The sequence below is a fragment of the Equus caballus genome, chromosome X, assembly GCF_041296265.1.
Source record: "Equus caballus isolate H_3958 breed thoroughbred chromosome X, TB-T2T, whole genome shotgun sequence".
NCBI classification, from domain to species: Eukaryota; Metazoa; Chordata; class Mammalia; order Perissodactyla; family Equidae; genus Equus; species Equus caballus.
The window spans coordinates 119,245,326-119,261,128 of record NC_091715.1 but is presented as its reverse complement, the minus strand read 5'-3'; the positions used below and the strand labels follow the sequence as shown (position 1 = coordinate 119,261,128).

The window sequence follows — 15,803 nt, the reverse complement described above, 5'->3', positions numbered from 1 at the left end:
TAATAATTTGGTCAATTTCTTCTCTAGATCATACCTTTAATTAAGAGAATATCATTAAAAACAACAATCTGCTTTTTATTCTGTTATTTATCTCTCTCTGAAATTTCTGCCTTTGATACAGGTTCAGGTAGCATTGATAGCTGGTACAAATTCAAAAAGTGGCTTTGGGCCTCTGTCTGCCTGAACTGAGCACTTGCAGACCCACTGTGTGCCTCCTGTGCCCCCCCCCCCAACATTCAGGAGCAAATGTTGCCTCACTGAGTTTCTCAAATACTGGGATATGGACAGGTGACCCTTGCAAGGCAAGGTATTAGGAGGAAAGGAAGCCAGTGATACAACTGAGACCTTTTAACCTCCCCTTCTTTCTTCTCCCTCTTCTTTGCCTTTCCTAGTGTTTAATGACATTGGAAGAGGACAAGGTACTTTTGTGTCCTAGTGAGGTGGGCAGGGAAGGAGAACAGGGTGAAGGCAAGGCCTGGATGGGATGGGCCCATTCTCAAGTTCTTCAACGTGGTTCTAAGTCTCATGTCTATAGAAATTCTTTAAGTTGTGACTCTGACAGTGGAAATTTCAGGCACTTGGTTTGGGCCTGTGAAGGGGAGGATTTTGTGGCTAGAGTGTTGTTCATCCTACAACCTTTCAAGTAGTTCCCTTTCTTATTCAGAGAAGCCTTGAATTTTTCACAACCAGAAGCAGGAGATAGCTGAATTTCTTTAAACCTTATATTTGCATAAGGCTTTCTGGTTGCCAAGGTGATTTTACACACATCATCTCATTTACATCATCACATCATCTCAAGCCCGCAGCAACCATGTGAGGTAGGCCCAGCAGGTATTATTTGTTCACTGCTTAATCCCCAGCACCTAGAACAGTGTCTGGCACCCAGGTGCTCAAAAAATATTTGTTGAATGAAAGAATAAATCCCCATTTTATAGATGAGGAAATCGAGGGTAGGGGAGGGTAAGCACAGCAGCAATGCCAAGAGATGCCACAGGAGGCTTTAGCCTACCCTCTCATTGTCATCAATCCACCACAAACAAACAAGTCTGGGAAAAACTGTGTGCTTGCTTTGCAAACATAGTCTCCAGATAAGTCCCAACCAGAATGCCACCCTGAAGGGCCTCCTGTATAGAAATTCGGAGATTGCTGCTGGCTCAATAACTTGTCCCAGGTCACACAGCTCATGAGGAACAAAGCTGAGAGCCTGTCCAAGTCTGCTGAATTCAAGGCTACAGACAGACTTCTCCCACTACAAGCCCAGCCTCTTCAGCTCTAACACTGACATCCTTTTTGGTAAAAGAGAGCAGCTCACCTTCAAAAACATTTTTTAATTTCTTATTCAAGCTGTTTCTTTTTTAAAATCAAGGTAAATTGTAAATTAACCCCAATCCCTTCCCATTAAGGCACTGGAATAAGTGAATGTTCTTGTCACACACTGTAACTCTGTTACAGGCCCCTAGTGTCCACATTTCACACAGGAAGGAATCAGAGCAATTTGAGGCAGAAGACGAAGAACACATCTGGCTTGCCAAATGCAACTGACACATACTTTTCTTCTACATCTGCTTTAAAGAAATCAGTAGCTCTGATGAAGTGCATTTGGATAAAGGAATCATTGAATTTTATAATTTTTTCCCCTAAAGCAAAGGAAATGGTTTCCATTTTGACTTGAAGCAAGGAACACAGGAAATGATTTCATTTCTAAAGCATGACGGAAACCCCAATTTCATTGTCTTTCTTTCCTTCACTTCAGTTTGCACATTTCTAAACGTTCAGACAAGTACTGCTTGTCAGTTTCTTTTTGCCTCAGACAATCAGCAACTGCCGTGTGACTATGTATTGGTGAAAGCAGGGGGAAGAAGGGGAAAGAAATACTGGCTTCTATTCTGAGTTTTTCTGTTGGTGTGATACCATCCTGGCTGAGTTATTTTGGGGGCTAGGCTTTTAGATAACTTCAGTGGAGTTGGAGGTCACCTTTTGCCTGGACATCGAGTTTTGTTCTCAAACCTTAGGTACTCATTCCAAATGCCTTTGCTTAACATTTTCACACTGTGCTTGAAAGTCCAGGGACAGGTTTCCTTCCACCTCAAAGAGTACTATTTCAGATGTTTCCTTTCTAAAGGTGCAGGTGACAACCCAGATAAGTTTTCAGTGACCTTTCTAGTATCCCTCTCTGGCATGCAAAGTCCGATTACTATTCTGATTTGTCTTCTGCTTCTCTTGCCAAGTCAGACTAAGAATATTCCAATGGGTTGAAAGTAGCATCAATGGCAATATGACTTTGAAAGCCAGTCAACAAACTCTTGGAGAAAATGGTTCTGAGGTCTTATTGCTCTATTCTGGGGAAATAGAGGAAGGGACACAGTATCCTCTACCCCTGTGGCTCTCAATGAGCAATGATTTTTCCACCTAGGAGACATTTGGCAACATCTGGAGACATTTTCTTATTATTACAAATTGGGGAGAGGAGTGCTACTGGTATCTAGTGGATAGAAGCCAGGGATGCTGCTAAACACCCTACAGTGCACAAGACATCCCCACAACCAACAGTGATCTGGCCCCAAATGTCAGTAGTGACACAGTTGAGAAGCTCTGCTTTATGGGCTTTGGTGGAGCCACCAATAAGTGGGCAAAACAATAATAATTAACATTTAATTGAGCCCATGCTTCGTTCCAGGCTCTGTTTTAGGTGTGTTACATGTGTTAACTCATGTAATACAACTCTATGAAATAGATTATATTATTATCCCATTTTAAAAGTGCAGAAACAGATGCACAGAGAAGTTAAGTAACTTGCCCAAGGCCATACAGCTAGTAGGTAGTGAAGTTGGGAACTTACTCATGCAGCTTCCAGAGTCTGTGCTTGCAAACAGTACACTGCTCTCAGGTGGGTTAAGGATGGTTGGAAATCATATGCTAGAGCTGGACCAAGTCCACGTAAATTCTGCTTGAAATGGTGTCTATACTTTAGCATAATTACAAGGGGCATGATATTTCTATTATTCTGTCCCTGAAATGTGAGATTGAAGACCAAGGTGTCTTGCCCTTAACCCACACAAAAGCCCCACTTTTTAAACTTGAAGTCAACAAATTATTTTTTTCTCTTTACTTTCAGAATGAAAATGCATAAATATGGACTACCTAGGGCTGTTATCAAGCAAGACTGAATCAACTTTTATTGTTTCTGATACTCTTCATTTTTCACTCCCCCACCTGGGCAGTCCCACCTCTTCCCCATTTGCCTTACCAGGTACGAGATGCCTTCCCCCACTCCACCCTGCTCACAGAAGAGGATTGGAAACATTCCCACTGAGGAATAAAGGATGGAAAACAACCTACAGTGTGATCCCCTTGCGAGAGAACTTGCATTTCAGCAAAGATCAAAACATAGCTAAGGCATATCATAGCCTATCATACATAGCCTAATAGTGGACATATCAACTGGTTAAGGGAGAGGTGTGAGCATGTACTGAAAAGCTGACTTTGCTAACTACATCCCCTCACCTGAAATTGCAGAATCTATTTTCAGTACAGAGAACGGGCCACAGAGAAAGTGTGCCTGCCACGCTCTTTTACTACTAACTAGAGAAAAGCCTCAAATTCTCTGACTCCCAAGCAATGTATTGCCTCCAAATCAGCCATCACTATTGAACACTCTAGGGTCATTTCCCTCAGCTTGCTAGAGTTCTATTTTTCAATGAAATTTCATCTGCAGCAATCCAGAGCCTATTGCCCTTGACCAATTGAATTTCACTTTCTAATTGTATTTTTATTTTCTATAACTAAGATATTTAAAAGAGAAGTTCAATACTCTTGTTATCCTTAAATCAAATCATTGTAATGTAGAGGCCAATCCTGACAATCTAGGGCCTAGGAAATGAGAGGAACAAATATTTTTCTATTAAGGAGAAAAATCTATCCTGGAATTATAATATTTTGAGTTTCCTCAGTGGTTGTTTCTTTCAGGTCCTTAGAGCAAGAATTATTTTTATACTAAGGGGAAAAAGCAATGAAAAAAAGAAGCAATTTGCTCAAGGATATCAAGAAAAGCCCACATTTTCCATTTAGTGTTTTTTTGGGAGAGCTAGTTTCCCAAAAGGCGAACTGGAACTAATCTGAAGACTTCTCTTAAAGCCAGCTCATCTGTTCTCCATCTGTAGGCAATATATACCTGGGAAGCTACTGATCACTGTTCCTGTGATTCTGATTTAATTGGCCTGAAGTGGGGCCAACATTTAAAAAAACAGCTTCCTAGGTGATTCTAACATTCAATCTGGGTTTAGAGCAATCAACAAAGATTCTGCAACAGCAACAACTAGCTTCCAGTTATCGTAATAAGTATTGACAACGAGAAGGCTACCATTTATTAATCACTTAAGTGCACCAGGAATGGTGCTTCACACTTTACATACGTTATTGTGAATCCTTAAGATGATCTTGTGAAACAAATATTATCCCCATTTTATTGATGAGGTAACTGATGCTTATAGAAGTTAATTTACTGGTTCAAGATAATACAGCTGGTAAAATTTCTAGCCTTGGCCTCTCTCAACTCTGGACTCATTTAACCAACTGCCTACCAGGCATCTCCATTTGGATATCTCATAGGCATCTCCAACTTAGCATGGCCAAAATGCAACTCTTGATTGTCCCCTACCCCCACTTGTTACTCCTCCAGTGGTCTCCATCAGAGGAAACGATGCTACCCTCCAATTCGTCCAGTTGCTCAGGCCAAAATCCTTGCAGTCATCCTTGACTTCTCTCTTTGGTCTCACATTCCACACCCTGTCAGCATAATCTTCAAAATATATTCAAAATCCAACCACTTCTTACCACCTTCACCATAGTCCAATCTAGTCATTTTTCACCTGAAATATCACACTCATTTCGTAAGTGGTCTCCCTGCTCCTCAACTTTCACGCTCTAGCAGTCTGCACTATCCTTTTACACATAAATTCGGTCATGCCATTCCTCTGCTTAAAGCCCTCAAAATGACTTCCTAGCAAACATAGAATAAAATCCAAAGTCCCCACCAGGGCTTAGAAAGCCCAGCCCAACAGACTCTGGTTTGTCTTCACTGCTCTTATCTCTTACCACTCTTTCCCTCTCTCACTTCACTCCAGCCACACAGGCCTTCATCCTTAAACCTATCAACTACATTCCCATGTCAAGGCCTTTACTCAAGCTGTTGCATCTGGAATGCGTTTCTTCCCATCCCACTCCACCTCATGTTAGTATGGGTTGTTCCATCATTTCATTCGGGCGTCTGGTCAAATGTCACCTCAGCAGAGCAGCCTTCGTCAATCAGCTGAGATGCAATAGCACTCCCAACATTTTGTCTTGTTGTTTTTTTCATTTCGCTTAACACCAACTGAAACATACATGTTATTTATGTATTTGTTTATTTTTTGTCTCACCCACTACTATGAGCACAAGGCCTTTGTTTTGTTTGAGCACTTAAAACAAGGGCTGTCACATAGAATGTAGTCAATAAAAATGAACTGAATGAATAAATGAATGGTATAACTGAGATCTAAACCAGATCATATGATACCAAAGTCTGTATTCTTAATTGCATTGTCATCGTCTCTCCCAACCCCTTTCACAGCTTAGTAAGGTGATAATTACTAGCTTGCGTAGATGCCAAGTAGCAGAATTAGTACTGAAATCTAAGTCCCTTGGCTTCCAAAACCTGTGCTTTTTATACTACTCCACACTACCTCCCAGTGGAGAAATTGCTAGTGACACCATTGACCAAAATGCCAGTGAATTGATTGAGGTTTACTACTTTGACCTGTCATTTCAACATGATTTTATGTAGCTTTAATCTCCCTTGGTTTAGCTTTGAAGCCTGTGAAATAAGGCATCAATATAATATAATCAATGTAATACTCCACTAGTCTGTCATAAGGCCCTAAATTCCACCATTAGAGATCATGCCTTCTGTTTCACTTAGACAAATTACTTAAATTTCTCTAAGACTCTCATAACTATCTCTGAAAAGAAGATAGAATATTAAATGAGATAATTTATATAAAGCACCAAGAACAGTGCCTGGCATGTAGTAAATCCCCAATAAATTAGACTATGCCATCATGGCAAGTGGGAGAATAACATAACCCATATCCACCACCTTTATATGGTTTGGTTTCTTGGAGACTTTGCACGAGAGGAATACTGGAAGGAAGGGGAATCAAGATAGGTCTTGCGGAGGGCAGGCAAGATGGGATGCCACCCTGATAAGTCAGGGGGCACATGAGGGCATGGGCACATGTGGGTGGTAAGAAGGATGGTGCCAGGTTATTTGCTGTCAGTGCTACTGAGCCACAGACTAGAACCAAAGCTAACTCACTAGATGCTTAGCAAAGAATACCTTATAGGGCCAATTGGAGCCACTAAAATGTTCAATTTCAATATATTCACATTTCACCTTCTGTGGCTCTCAATTTTGAACAGTTGGGTTTAGATTTAAGTCTTTTCCTTCTTGCTGTGTTAGAAGCATTCCGGTAACTATTATTTCTAAAGGCGCTATGCTGATTAAAAAAAGAGTGGCTGGCTGGGGTTTTGTCTGGCAAACACACTGACTGTGAAAGCTGCGGGAAAATTGATTTTCTGGCATTCATGTGTCCTGGCACAAACTCTGTGGCTTGGAAGCTCAAGTTACAGAATTTTCTGGTAATGCAACACGTGGAGGTGACTTCACAAAACGATTAGGTTTCATTAATCTTCACCACTGGGGGCCAAGGCAATGGTCTTTATATGCAAAACAGCAGATAAAACTACTAATTTTCTGTTATTTCATTTAGAGAAGTAGTCAGATAGCCTCTTAGTTTGATGCCCACACTCAAACACCAATCAACATATTTCTTATACCCCCATTCTTCATGCTCATACCTTAAACCCAATCTGTCTTTATTCTGCATTGGCCAGCATGAACACTGTGGAGAAGCCACCCAGTCACCAATGTTCTGCAACAGGCTCGCCTGTCCATGGTGAAATTTGCAGTTGTGTGTTTTCTTTTGTTGCATAGAACAGTGGTTAAGAGCATAGGTTCTGAATTTATGAAGACCTGGCTTTGGTACTTATTACTGTGCGACTTTGGGCAAAACATTTAACCTCACTGAGTCTCAATTTCCTCACCTGAAAAATGGGGATAGTAATAGGACTCACCTCACAGTGTTCTCGCAATGATGAAATGAGAGATTGCTTATAACGAATTTAGCATAACTCTTGAAAACATAGTAAGCACTTAGTGAGTTTCCCTCCCATTCAATAGTTGTATCAGGCAATGTAGTAGATGCTGTAGGGGATGGAGATGTGAAAGGCATGGTCCTTATGCTCAAGAAGCTAAAGGAACTAACAGTTGGAAGCACTGCTCAATAGAAGTTTCTGAAATATTCTATGTCTGTGCTGTCCAATACAGTAGCTTCTAGCCACACATGTCTGTTGAGCACTTGAAATGTGCCTAGTGCCACTGAGAAACTGAATTTTAAATTTAATTTTAGTTAATTTAAGTGTAAATAGTCACATGTGGCTAGTGGGTACCATATTGGATAGTGCAGGCTCCCAGCTTAAGTAAAGGAGAAGGCAGAGAGGTATTAAAAGACAACGAAAAGGCACCAAAAACTACCTTGTCTACTTCACAATATTGTTCTTGTTTGCCCTAATGATGTAAGTGATGGCTGCATCAAATGAGTCTTGCTTGTACCAGTTAGGGGTTGGCTATAGCCTAGTTTGAGGGGCAAAAGAGGAGGAGGCATAACTCCTATCCTATTCAGGGTTAATCTGTAGCTCTTGAATAGCTCGCCCAGTCTGTGTTTGTGGACGGCCTCTCTAGAGAAAGGTAAGCTGTATTATTTTTCATGGGCAAAAATCCCTTGGGCATATGCAGGAACTGTTTCCTTTAAATTTATCCTATTTGTATAAAATTGAAAAGAAATGAACTCTTGGGTTTAGGTATGCCATGAGAGAATATTCTTGTTACTGCTGTCCGAGAACTATACTTTCCTTCAAAAGAGCAGATCATTATACAAGGAAATATTTGTGCAAAAAAAATAGAGTATGGTCTCTAAATTTCCACTTAGCCCAATTTTCCCTTTCTGGCTCTGCGAGTTGCTACATTAAGTTGTTTAGACCACCTCTCTCTGATGTTCCTTTCCAAGGGAAGAATTCCAACAGAGGTGGGCAGGCAGATGACAACATTCATGACTTCTCCCAGTTTAAAAAAAAATGGTTCATCCCTGTATCAGCTCTGATAGATAGGTTCAAGAGTTGAGTATAATCAAAACTGAAAGTGGTAGAATCTCCAGAGATGCTTTCCTCTAAAAATTCCAAATAGCTTTGTCAAATACTCATTCCAAATGTCTTTGCCTACCATTTTCAATCTGTGTTACAATTACATTAAGGTCACAAATGTAAATTTGCCTTTTCTGAGTCACCAAAGGGAGGACAGGATCAGCATTTCACATAGAGGTAAGCCTGGAGGAATTAGGCTGAATGTTAATAGTCGTTCAGCTCGGTCACTGTCATACGGTGACCAGGGGCTTGAACCAAGCTGCGTGAAAAGACCCACACTGAAATGACTGCTGTCAAATTGCAGATTTGCAAATTAAACCCCATAAGAAATGAAAAACCAGGAAACGGAATCGTGACCTGAAGCAAAGTTGTTGTTGTTATTTTTAAAGAATCATCTAGAAAACTGGGTTGTTTTATATTCAGGCCTGTGTATTTATTGCCACCATTTAACAGAAGCAAAACCAAAGTATGAAAACTCTCTGAAGTAAACCTAACCAAGCCATTATTTCATTTGACTTGAGTTTCTGATGGATATAGTTATCATCTCTACTCAGTAAAGATCAATAGTCAAACTGCAGAAGGAAGCCATGTTGAATCCTAAAGAATTTAGAAGAGTCAAGGGAACCTGAAAGCTCGTGCATTTCCAAATTTCATGTTTTTCTAGTACCTGTGAAACCTGTGGGCTGTGGGATAATTTATTAGCAGTCATTGGTTTGAAATGCATTTCCCTTATCACCAAAGAAATGCAGTAACTTGAAAAACAAGCCCTCTCTATCTCAGGCAAGACCATTATTACCTGTTGCTATTCCAGAAAAGTGGAGTAGGCCAATGACACTTTTTAAAAAAAGTTATGTATTTTTCCCTTAAGACTCTCTTGCTTGCTTCTGTTCCAATTCTGATCAACCAATGGCAGCCCTTTGTCAGCTGGAATGCTCACTGCCCATTACCTCCCACCCTCCGTTCCCACCAGTGTGCCACTAACAGTAGTTAACGCAACAAATTAAAGAATGCCTATGCAGACTCGTAAGTTTTTCAAAGCCCATTAGGATAATCTGTGACTAAGAGTTATCTGGTTTTCTTTTTCATAATTAAATGTCTTGTTTCTATTAACTCAAGATTTTAAAAATTGTATGCAAATTTTAATTTCCATCAGACTGACTTTTCCTTCACGGTCCTACATGTAAAGACAATAGTATATTTAATTAAGAACCCTCCTAGGCCATCATCTCTCCTTTAGGCCTGCTTTCTTTACCTTCTGCCTCAAATTGCTTGTCAGTGTGGTGGAGAAAGTGGATTTCCTCCCCCCTTCTCCACCTAATGGTAATCTACATTTCTACTGATTTCTATCCAGGTCATTCATTATCCACTCACTGAAAAGTATGGTATTAATGAGAAGCAGGTAGGAGTCATGCTGTCCTCCCCAGGTTTAAATGAATCTTTAAGATGGTACAATCAAACAGATATGCAAAACAGGCCATTAATGCAACCTTAAGTTTAAAAATTTAAACACGAAATCAGGGAATGCAGAACTTTTTAAGTTTTTCTTCGTTTCAGTCTTGGCAACATGGGACAGGCTGAATATATAGTACAGTGTTAGGAAGACATGGATCCAAACGTATTGAAAAAATGACTGATGGTTGTAAGGGAGACTCCAAGATTAGCTAACAGACTTCTGGAATGCTATAACCATACCTAGGTAGATTGGCTCAGTCTCAGTATGTTTTTTGATGCTTTGAGCCTTCCTTTCCCTGGTTTGTGCTGCTTTGCCCAGATAAGAGTATGCCTTCCATCACGTAACAGATGAATTCCTAGAAAAAGCTGTGCCAAGAATTAGATTCATTTTTGAAAATCAAATTTTATTTCTCTATTGATGCATGGGCTGTTTTATGTTTATTTCTAAAAGCCCTCGTCTTAGGTTTCTCTGGCAAGCAATTAATGATCTGTAAACACCAAAATGCACTAGGGAATCTCTGTTTTCCAGGGAAGAATACATTTCTAATGTGAGTAATTACTATTTATTGCTTTTATCAGTTGTGAAATTTCTGATATATGGATTACTTAAGGTAGGGTCCAGCTGTGTTATGTAGCCAAAGGTTTTGGAAGGAAAGGGAAGCCTTAAAGATAACAAATGTTTTTCTTTTTTGAGGAAGATTAGCCCTGAGCTAACTACTGCCAATCCTCCTCCTTTTGCTGAGGAAGACTGGCCCTGAGCTAAGATCCGTGCCCATTTTCCTCCATTTTATACGTGGGATGCCTACCACAGCATGGCTTGCCAAGTGGCACTATGTCCGCACCCGGGATCTGAACTGGCGAACCCCGGGCTGCCGAGAAGCAGAACATGCGCACTTAACTACTGCGCCACCAGGCTGGCCTGGATAAAAAATGGTTTTAACTAGTCCTTGTTAATCTCTGGACTGGCAGAAGGGCAAGCCCAGTAATTGCTGGGAAGACAAAAAAGGCAGTACACAAAGTGAATAAAGACAGGAGGTCCTGGTGCAATGGATACTGTGCCGCATCCCCTAAGTGCCATTGGCCACTGGAAGAGGTATCCATGGTAACAGCAAGGGTCCCAGTGGAACAGAGTGGAAAAAGATCAGACACAAGCCTTACAAAAACCAATCTGGTCTCCATAGAAGAGAGAAAAATTACTGTTCAGTAAGAGGGAGAGTGGAGGTTTTTTTCTGTAGTAATTGAGATCCACACTTTTGTTTGAATAGTGATGGTACCCCGAAGGAGGTTAGGAAGAAGGATGGTCCTCTTAAGTATTCATCAGCATTGCAAATAATTTGTGGTGGGAATACGCTACCTACCTTGTTAACGGTTCCCCACATCAGCTTACCTTATGTCTGAGTCTTAGCACTGCCCACAGCTTACACTGAATAGAAAATTGACCAACTGCCTCTCAACTGACGGCGTGGATGAAGGCTGGGCAACCTGGCCTCTGGGCTGGAAAGCATTTTTCTCCTGTTTGGGAAGCGGAATGTTCCTACTACCACCCTGGTGCATCACACTTGTAATGCTTTTACATTGCATGTAAAAATGGCAATGGCAGTGTAGAATTAACAAAAGGGAGAAAGAGGGAGAAAAGATCACAGCAATCTCAGTTCTTTCTTTAAAACTTAAAGAGCCAGCACTTCAGCCTGGTTACAAATGTCCATTATACCACTCTTGTCTAGAAAGATGGGCCCTCAATAACCCTTCTTGGTAGAGATACTAAAAGGAGGGGTCCAGCTTAAATTCCCCTCACTGATAACCTCCACTTACTCCCAGGAGGCTTCACCCTGCCATACAGGTACTTGGGGCTGTCCACTCAACAAGTCTCCTATGTGGGGAAGGTCAAACCCCTGGTGTCCCTAAGGCCTCTGTAAGAAACAAATGTAATTGCATTGGTTTCCCAATGCCCAGACCCAGCAGGTAAAACAGGAATAGGGAACAGTTGTAAGGAATAGGGAGTGGTACATTAGAAAAGTGCTTCTGGCCAAAGGGCAGGAGTTTCCTGGCTCCTGGTCCGTCTTTTCCTTCTGTAAGAGTTTTAAAATATGTTCCTCTTCCTGATAGGACTTACATTCTCCTAATTCTGAGCCTTTCCTGGTGACCGGCTTCATGTCTACCCAGCTAATGTCCTCTAGGTTGGGAACTTCGAGGCAAGAGCCTCCCTGAAGCCTCTGAAAAGCAACAACAGTATAGAGCTGCCTCATAATAAAAGGCATGGAAAAGGACCCAGAGGGAGGGAGGTGAGGGGTAATGTGGTTAGTAGGAGAGTGCTTTGGCTAACAGACAAGGTTTCAAAGCTCTTGTTACAATTTCTCATTCTGCCCCTTTTCATTTTGAAGGACATTTCTCTTGCTCATAGCTTTGAACCATATTTTAATACTTGAACTTCCCCATGTGAAGGCCAGCTCTTCTGTTTGTCTACCTACTGTCCTCTAGACTGGGGGATTTTGAAGCTTGGGATTCCCTTAAGCTTCTGTGAAAACACCAATACAGCAGCCCTGACCACCTGAGATCCTGCAGGTTAAATGGGAGAAAAAGGTAGGGGGTGCTGGTTGGAGAGTTTCTGTCGTGTTGGCAGAAGAGTTCAAGCTCCTGAGAAATCTCTTTTTTCTGTTCCATTGTTTTCTTGCTCTTTCTGAAATGTCTTGCACCCCTACTTCTTTCCAGATTCTATTGCTTTTGTTTTCCCATGCTGTCTAGCATCTAGGGATGTTCACCAATATTCTTCCAGGTAGGGAAATTTGAGGAAAGAGGTTCTCTAAAGCCTCTCTGAAAGCACTAATATAGCAGCCCTGACCACCCAAGACTCAGGAGGTAAAAGAAGGAAAGAGAAAAGGAGGTAAAGGACAGCTCAAGGAAAGCAGGAGAGCGCCTCTCTCTCCAGGGTAGGAGTTTCTAGTTCCTGGTCTATCTTCTAATTCTGTCCCATTTTTTCCTAAGAAATTTCTTTTACTCAGAGCCTTTACCTAGGTAATTTGTTGTTAGTGCCCTGGAGTCGATTCTGACTCGTAGCAACCCTGTGTACAGCACAGCAGAACCCTGCCCAGACTTTTTGTGCCATCCTCTCCTCTTCCGGTGCTATATCAGATAATGTTTCACTGCTCTTTATAATTTTTAAAATTACTCTTCAAATATTTGAAGACAATCCTAATATATTGTACTGCGGTATATTTTCTTCAGGCTAGTCTCAATTCTTGTGATGTGGGAAATAATTTTGTAAAAAATTGTAGACCAGTCCCTGTAGGTCAGTTCTTTGGGCAATTCCAGATAGGAATGTTTTAAGACAAGATCAACAAAGAACTATAAGACGGCATGGTAGCCCTCTTGACGTCAACTCTAAAAATCTGGAAATGTCCTTCAAGAACCTGTCCCTAACCTTTAATAACTTTCTCTGGATCTGTATTGCAGGAATTTATCCAAGCCTCCTTGAATTTATTCATGTTTCTCCTCAATCATTGACCACACTATTCTCAACTTTCTTGTTTGCACAATTGGTTGAAACCCCAGGCCAAGAAAATGAAACAAAAGTGTTCTTCAGGATCTGGCCAATGGGGCGGTTTACTCCCTGAAGCTTTCATATATAATAAACCTCAATTACTTGTTAATAACAATTACCCAAATTGTGATGGTGGGGGTGTGTGTGTGTGTGTCTGGAGGAAAGGCGCAGGATACAAATATTTGGAAATCAAACCCCAAAATTCTGTACAAAGAGGCTTTAATATGATTCTCTTCATGATTACCCCATTCATACTACCACATTCAGGAAAGGGGCTGTTTATTTTGGCTGAACTAATGTCTAATATAGTGGGGTTGTTTTTAAATCTGGAAGGTTGGTAATGAAATCTTCTTTCATTTGCTATTATTTACCAAAGCATAGATGGATTTTGCTTTTCAAAATTGGTTCCTCAAACTCATTTAAAAGGAAGCAAAGTAAATCTATGGAGAGTCTCTTTTTAATGAACCTCATCTTCATATGCAAAATAAGAATTATGGAGTTAGAAATAAGACAGTGCTCAGAGCACCTCGGTCTGAAGCAATGATTTCCAGTTTACCTTTTATAGTCTATATATTGATTTCTATGATGATGCTATTGTTTCAAAGCAATAAATTTTTTCTTGGAAACTATTCTTTCCATCTTAAACTCCCTCCCCTGCAAACATATATACATATACTACTTTGTGGAAACAAATTTCAGTGTGAACCCTATAGAGAACTAACAGTTCCTCAGTCAACATGATATAAAGCCATGGTCTTCTTTATTTGTTATTATTATTTTTTTGGTCACAAATATATTCTTACATACCCCTTGAACTATTTTTGAATTCTCTTTTCTCTCCAAATATTTTTAAAATGCCCCTTTCTCCAGAGACCTTTCCTGATTAACTCACATGACTCTTTTATTGTGTGCATACTGGACCCAGGGATCTGGATGGCATCTCCTATTTATTCCCAAAGTGTCTAGGGCAGGGTTCTTTACCCAATGGTGTGAAAAATCAATGTTACTGAACGATACGAGAAATAGTCTGTAACCCAGACCAGAGACTCAAAGAAAATAAAATTGAAAGTCAAATAAATCAGGCTGTGAACACATAAGAATTTTCATAGAACTGGGAAGTAAGACTCTGTTGTGGAATTCAGGTTTCTTTAGGCAAAGCAGCTAACCACCTCCAAGAACATGTTCATTAGGGCATCAGGGAGTGTGCAGATAGATCAGTTTTGGGGATAACATACAGACAGACGCCTACAATCAAACTGGAGAGAAATGCAATAGATCATCTCTATCCAAGCCCCTCCCTTCAGACAGGTAACATTCTAAACCATTTAGAACAGGAGGGTGATGGGTTTCATTTTATCATCCATCACCTGCATTCTAGTGCAATCTTGCTTGGGCACCAGAGTTGCAGCCCAAATACAGAAAGAGGAAGCATGCTCCCCTAAGATTTCGCTACAAGCTGGAATCACTAGCTAAAATATCCAGGACTCTCTGTACATATGTGTGGTATAAACAGGACTTTATGTCTTTTTCAACACACACATACACATACATTCTTCTCAACTTCAGTCATGTATCAAGATGAAACTTTATGATATTAACTAAAGTTCTGTCCCCAACACCAGTTACCTAGAGACCCTCTTCCTATTGGAACAGAGGCATCTATGGCCTAAGAGATTAGGATTGCTTGAGCAGGAATAAGAAAAAAACAGAACAGAAAATGCCCTCATCTTTTGTTTCAAAATAGACTTGAAAAAAGTTATAGCAGATAAACATAAAATTACCATACTATCTAGCAATTCCACACCCAGGTATATAGCAAAAAGAATTGAAAGCAGGGATTGAAACAGATGTTTGTACACCAATGTTCATTGCAGCATTATTTACAATAGCCAAAAGATGTAAACAACCCAAGCATCCATTAAAAGATGAATGGACAAGCAAAATGTGGTATATTTATATACGCAATGATATATTAATTCAGCCATAAAAAGGAATGAAGTTCTGACACATGCTACAATATGGATGAACCCTGAAGACATTGTGCTAAATGAAATAAGCCAGACATAAAAAGACAAATATTGTACGATTTCATTCAGATTCATAGAGACAAAAAGCAGAATAATGGTGTTACCAGGGGCTGTGGAAGTGGGGGGAGGGCAGTTGTTGATGAATGGTTACAGAGTTTCTGTTTGAGGTGATGAAAGTGTTTTCGAAATAGACAGTGGCGATGGTTGCACAACATTGTGAATGTAATTAATGCCACTGAATTGCATACTTAAAAATGGTTAAAATGGCAAATTTTATGTAATATATATTTTATTATAATTTAAAAAATTAATGTAATATACCAAACCCCATTGAATTGTACATTTCAAATAGGTGAATTGTATGATATGTGAATTGTATGTCAATAAAATTGTTTTTAAAAGTTATAGCAGAGACAACATCATCTCGAAAGCAAAGTTTTAGATTAGTAAGAGCCAGGCTTTTTGAGAAAAAAAGAAAAGTTTTTGTTTTA

The 15,803-nt window shown here is 40.2% G+C and overlaps 1 protein-coding gene across 9 annotated transcripts in view; it reads right to left on the bottom strand.

Moving 5' to 3' along the window:
- Positions 1-15,803, bottom strand: part of GRIA3 (glutamate ionotropic receptor AMPA type subunit 3) — a 272,512-nt gene that overhangs the window by 32,201 nt on the left and 224,508 nt on the right. The window lies entirely within an intron of this gene.